The sequence below is a fragment of the Mus pahari genome, chromosome 18, assembly GCF_900095145.1.
Source record: "Mus pahari chromosome 18, PAHARI_EIJ_v1.1, whole genome shotgun sequence".
NCBI classification, from domain to species: domain Eukaryota; kingdom Metazoa; phylum Chordata; class Mammalia; order Rodentia; family Muridae; genus Mus; species Mus pahari.
Window position 1 is genome coordinate 10,650,011 of NC_034607.1, and position 6,739 is coordinate 10,656,749.

Below are 6,739 nucleotides of genomic sequence, written 5' to 3' on the forward strand. Positions count from 1 at the left end.
GAGAGGGAGAGGGAGAGGGAGAGGGAGAGGGAGAGGGAGAGGGAGAGATAAACAATTTATAAAAGGAAAATCATTTAAAACATTTCAGGGTTCCCGAGACGACGCAGTTGCAAGCAGGAAGCCCTGAATTTGGAGCCCCAGAACCCATAGGTGTGAAGCGTGTTTGTTCTAAATCTCAGCACCGGAACCAAGGGCCTCGCCATCTATGCCAGTGGGCTGCCAAACTAACAAGGAGCGAGGAAGTCCCGCTTTTCACATAAAATACCTCCAAGAGAAAAGCAACAGGCGGAAAGGGGAGAGAATCTCGCTTTTGCCCAGATCATGTAGCAGTCCCGCTCTTAGAGGACGCACTCCTTGTCTATGTGACTTCAACTTTTAATTCTACAAAAAGGGTTGGTTTCATCCCACTCTCCTCAACCTGGAAATAGTTCGTTTTAACGGCAGATGGGTGATATTACACTTAGAATCAAACTGTTAAGCCATGTGGATGAATTTATGGTCACATCACTCGGAAGCGCCCCCTCTCTCCCGGTGCGCTGGGAAAAGAGGGGCTTCCTGCTTTCCCAGGAAGGGAAGCTGTGGGCTCTGCTGGGGGGGGAACGCACACTGAAGGGCTCTCATCAGCATCACCAAGCAGCTCTGGGATGCCCAAATGGAACGGACCTGTCTGTGGGCCTCGTGGTCTTCAGAGGGACGTAAAGCCGTCGATTTCTGGTTATTATGTGGCGGGTACTTGTTTCAATCCAGCTACAGTTTGATTTGTGCAGCTGGTATCTGCGGAGCAGCTGCTGGGACCTGCGTACTCCCGAAATCGGCGAGGCTAACCCCTGAGAAGCAGAGGGTCCGGTGTCACCAGAGATTTTTCTTTCCCTTTTCGGCAGCCATATTTTGAAAGATTCATAGACACGCTCTGAACTTATCCATGCAAAGCGAGTTTCTGCTCACATTTCCTGACAGATTCCTCCAGAATGCCCCAGGAAATGTCAGGGAAGAATTCAATTAGTCTCAGGAAATTTAGAAACTGTGCAAAACGTTTTGAATCCACTTTTTAGAACACTTTTCATGACCACAAAAGGCTGAAGAAAGGGCAGAAAGAGGGGAGGGAAAGGAAAGGGAGAAAGGAAACAAACAGGCAAGCAAATGCAATTTCACTTCAGAAGGATTATGTTAGAGGTTTGTTTTGTGTTTAGAGACTGATTCACCTATTCCAGGCTTGCTTGGAATTCCCTGTATAATGGAGACAGGCCTTCAACTTCTGGTCCTTCTGCTTCCGTGTGGCATTACAGTTGAGTGCCATCACACTTGATTACGTCAGAGGCGTTTTTGTTTGTTTGTTTGTGTTTGTGTCTGTGGTTTTGTTTTACTTTGGCAGTGGGTGGAGTGGGGGTGGGGATGGGTCACTCCAGCAGCTCCCCAAGGGGATCAGTCTTGCAGGCTGTGCCTGGAAAGGCAGCTTTAGAGGTGCCACAAGAAAAGCAACTAGCTCCTGCTCTTAGTGAACCTTTGTTTATTATTATTAATTATTAATACTAGATATTCACTTAATTTGCATTTTAAATGTTGTCCCCTTTCCTGGTTTCCCCTCCAAAAAAAACCCCTATCCTCTCTCCCCTCCCCCTGATCACCAACCCACCCACACCTGCTTTCTGGCCCTGGCATTCCCTTACACTGGGGCACTGAGCCTTCACAGGACCAAGGACCTCTCCTCCCATCGATGACTCACTAGACCATTCTCTGCTACATATGCAGCTGGAGCCATGGGTCCCACCATGTGTGCTCTTTGGTTGGTGATTTAGTTCCTGGGAGCTCTGGGGGTACTGGTTAGTTCATATTTTTGTTCCTCCTATGGGGCTGCAAACCCCTTCAGTTCCTTGGGTCCTTTCTCTAGCTGCTTTATTGGGGATCCTGTGCTCAGCCCAATGGTAAGCTTTGAGGATCCACCTCTGTATTTGTGAGGCACTGGTGGAGCATCTCAGGAGACAGCTATATCAGGCTCCTGTCAGCAAGCTCTTGTACTCAGCCATTAAAAACAATGCATTTATGAAATTCTTAGGCAAATGGATGAAACTAGAAAAACCATCCTGAGTGAGGTAACCCAATCACAAAAGAACACACACACATGGTATGCACTCACTGATAAGTGGATATTAGGTCAGAAACTTGGAATACCCAAGATACAATTTACAAACCACATGAAACTCAAGAAGAAGGAAGACCAAAGTGTGGATACTTTGATCCTTCTTAGAAGGGGGAACAAAATACCCATGGAAGGAGTTACAGAGACAACAGGTGGAGCAGAGACTGAAAAAAAGGCCATCCAGACACTACCCCACCTGGGGATCCATCCCATATACAGTCACCAAACCCAGACACTATTGTGGATGCTAACAGGTGCTTAGGAAACCTTTTATAGGGAAGGTTTCTCAGCTTTGGTAACATTAATTCGTTGACATGGAGAAGTGCTGTGTACACTGTGAGATGTTTACAGGCATCCCTTGGCCTCTCCCTGTAGTTGCCAGAAACGTCTGTAGATATGGATCAATATCTTCTGGGGCCAGGAGATATTCCCAAATTGAGAACCATTATTGGTCAGTACTCTGTTTATCATGACTGTAAAAACATCGAAAACTTGACAAACATTAATACTAGAAGAAACTCAGGAAACACCTTGATACTATTTTCTTTGAGATAGGATCTTATGAAACCCAGACTGGCCTTGAACTCACGTTGTAGCTGAACTGGCTGGTTTTGTGTGTCAACTTGACACAGCTGGAGTTATCACAGAGAAAGGAGCTTCAGTTGGGGAAACACTTCCATGAGATCCAGCTGTAAGGCATTTTCTCAATTAGTGATCAAGGGTGGGAGGGCCCATTGTGGGTGGTGTCATCCCTGGGCTGGTAGTCTTGGGTTCTATAAGAGAACAGGCTGAGCAAAGTAGGGGAAGCAAGCCAGTAAGGAACATCCCTCCATGGCCTCTGCATCAGCTCCTGCTCCCTGACCTGCTTGGGTTCCAGTCCTGACTTCCTTTGGTGATGAACAGCAATGTGGAAAGTGTAAGCTGAATAAACCCTTTCCTCCCCAACTTGCTTCTTGGTCCTGATGTTTGTGCAGGAATAGAAACCCTGACTAAGACAATAGCCAACGATGATGCTGAGCATCTGATTCTCCTGCCTCCACCTTCTGAGTACTGGATTACCATAAATGAGCTGTCACACTCAGTTTATATGGGGCTAGGAACAAACCACAAAGGCTCCCAGCATGCAAGGCAAGCGTTCTCTCAACTGAGCTGTAGCCTCAATTTCAGCAATGTAAAGAAGAGGAAAAGGAGGGTGGGGGAAAGATATTACATATATGTTAAAGCGCTGTAGTGGTGAGATGTCGGGCTTTGTAGACACCAGGCACGCTGCTGTCCTGCTTCATCGGGCTTTATGATCTTGAACACCATAGTTCTATTGGGTGAGTCTGTTTTCTCGGTAGTTGTTGACTATGCCTTAGTCCAGTGCTATCTGAAGAATGAAGATAGTATCTCTCTCAGGGCACCTTTGGCAAGGGAAGACACCGTCTGCCCAGGGTCATCATGTGCACTGGTCAAGAGCTTACTCTGTTCTAAGTGTTGTGGTAATGCATTATTTCTTATTCCAACCTCATGGCAATCCTACCAAATGTTAAAAAAATTATTATCCTCAATTTGTAGATAAGAAAACCAAAACTTTGATACATTAAATGACTCTCTTAGGATTTTTTTGCTGGGAAGAGACACCATGACCAAGGCAACTGTTATAAAGGGCAAACATTTAATTGTTTCTCTGAGCACTACTGTCTTCCAGGATTCTACCACAATGGCCTTTCTGTTCTGTTTACAGTATTCAATGGCTTTTTTTTTTTTTGTACAAAGTTCCAAGGTTGTCCACAGTCTTGCAAAAAAAGCAACACAATCAGGTACTTCGCAGCAACAGCGATTCTTTAGTATCAATTTCTGTATTATCTAATCTTCTGTTGCTGTGATAAACTACCACGACTAAGGCAATCTACAGAAGGAAGAGTTTATTTGGGCTTACAGTTGCAGAGGGGTAAGGGTCTCTCACGGTAGGAGGATTGGAAGACAGTGGGGCCTGACAGCTAGAGTAGGAAGCAGGGTGATCACATCCTTTACTGCGAACAGGAAGCAGAGACAGCAAACAGAAAGTGGGCTCAAGCTAAGAAAAGAACTCCCAAGTCCAGCTGCCAGGGATGTGCTTCCTACAGCAAAGACGCTAGCTCTCCACCCTCCGGGGACCAAGTGTTCAAACACATGAGCCTGTGAGGAATATGCTTGACCATAACAAAGCTAGGGAAATGTGTAGACTCCTCTACACAGCTGGAAGGGGGCAAGGATTGACAGGTTGTTCACTGTCTCTCCTTTCCTTTAAAAAGTTTCTTAAGAAGTATAGAACCCACTCATATTTTCCTAGGTGTTACAATCATACCCTTATCTTTAATCACGTTTTCATTTATTTGTGTGTTTGAGATTTTTATGTTTCATTATGTGTGTGTCTGTCTGTGGCTTTGTGTACATGAGTGTAGTGCCCATGGGGGCCACAAGAAGGCTTCAGATCATCTGGAGCTGGAGTTAAAGGCCTTTGTCAGCCTACTGAGTGCTCCCTATCCCACTGGAAGAGTGACAAACACTCTTTTGTTTTGTTTTGCTTTGTTTTGTTTTTTGAGACAGGGTTTCTCTGTATAGTCCTGGCTGTCCTGGAACTCACTGTGTAGACCAGGCTGGCCTCGAGTTCAGGAATTTGCCTGCCTCTGCCTCCAAAGTGCTGGGATTAAAGGCGCGCACCACCACGCCCGGCGACAAACACTCTTAAAGCCATTACCACAACACAGTAGTTTTGTTTTGAGATAGGGTCTTGTACAGCCCGCGATGGCCTCAACCTTGCCATGTAGCTGAAGATGGTCTTGCATGTCTAGTCCTGTTCTGCTTCTCTCCTCTTGCTGGCCTTGCAGGCATCCAGCTCCACACTTAGTTTTCTACATCCTAGGAAAGTACTCAACCCGTTGATGAACTCTTCTAGAGGAACATACTGCTGTTAGAGCTGAAAAGGATATGTGGGAAAGCAGAGCCAGAGGCAGGGACACCTGGCAGAGTTCAGAGTGGACATGACCAGACTGAGCTGGGTCATGTGGGGAAATGGGGAGAGGAAGGGAAAGGGGGAGAGACGGGAACAAGGTGCAGCAGCCAAGAGAGCAAAGGTAAAACACACACACACACACACACACACACACACACACACACACACACTCCACATATGCACACATACACATATATATACACACACATACTGCACATATGCACATGTACACATGTACACATATATACATACACACACACTCCACATATACACATACATATATACATGCACACATGCACATACACACAGAGACACATACATATTTAGATGCCTTGAAATCATTTGATATACAAATAAGCCATGCAAAGATCAAGTGAGTGCGATTGGCATTTCCAGCAGTTTAAACTTTTTACTTGTTAGTATTGAGAGCCCCACCTCCACCCCATTCTGCTGCTTTACAAAAATACAATACATTGTTCTGGGCATGTCGGTGCATTCCTTAGTCCTAGTGATGTAGAGGCAGGCAGATCTCTGTGAGTTGAAGGCTATCCTGGTCTATATAGTGCATTCCAGGCTAGCTAGGGCTACCAGTGAGATTGTTTCAAAAACCAAAAGTCAGTAGTTGTCCTCCTATATTGCGTACACTTCTCTGTCTTCCTCTTTTTCTGCACACGTGTCTTCTCTGACACCGATCAGCATATGTGAGTCCATGGAAATGGGCCCGTTAATTTGTGTGAGCAGACACGTGTCAACATCACTTAGAAAGGTGGCAGACTCATAACACACACACACAACTAACATGATTAGGACCAGTTTGACAGCAGCAGTCCTCCACCTTCCTAATTCAGGCCTGACTGTGTCAGGTTTTCTTAGCTAACTTGTCCTTCCTGTCTCTCACCTCTTCCCCACACTGATACACATGGACACACAAAACACACACATGTGTACACACACATACACACAGACACTACACAGACTTACACAGAGAGGGGTGGTGGTGACTGCAGTGTACGTGTTTAACTGTTATCTGTCTGTTCTGAATGAAATTGAGTCTAATCTTGTTTTTTTCATTTTTTTTCTTTCTTCTTTTCTTTTTGAGTCTAATCTTAATCCCTTCCTATCATTATTAGATTCATGGAGTCCTAACGGCAAGAGTGTCTCTAGATCCTGTCTTATGAAATTCAACTCTCATACAAAATTCAAAGTATCAGTTTCAGAGAAAGCTATTTTAAAAAAACAAAACAAAACTGTGGAGTTGAAAGCAATTGAGGCTTATTCTGGTTCTATTACTCTGTGTGTGTGTGTGTGTGTGTGTGTGTGTTTATGTGTATGAATGCATGTATGCATGGGGCATACATGCATGTGTGTTCATGTTTGGTGTGTGCACGTGTATATGTGTGAGGTATGTGTGTATTTGTGAGGTGTGTGTATATGCGTGTGTGTGTGTGTGTGTTTATGTGTATGAATGCATGTATGCATGGGGCATACATGCATGTGTGTTCATGTTTGGTGTGTGCATGTGTATATGTGTGAGGTATGTGTGTGTTTGTGAGGTGTGTGTATATGCGTGTGCGTGTGCGTGTGTGTGTGTGTGTGTGTGAGGTATGTGTGTGTTTGTGAGGTGT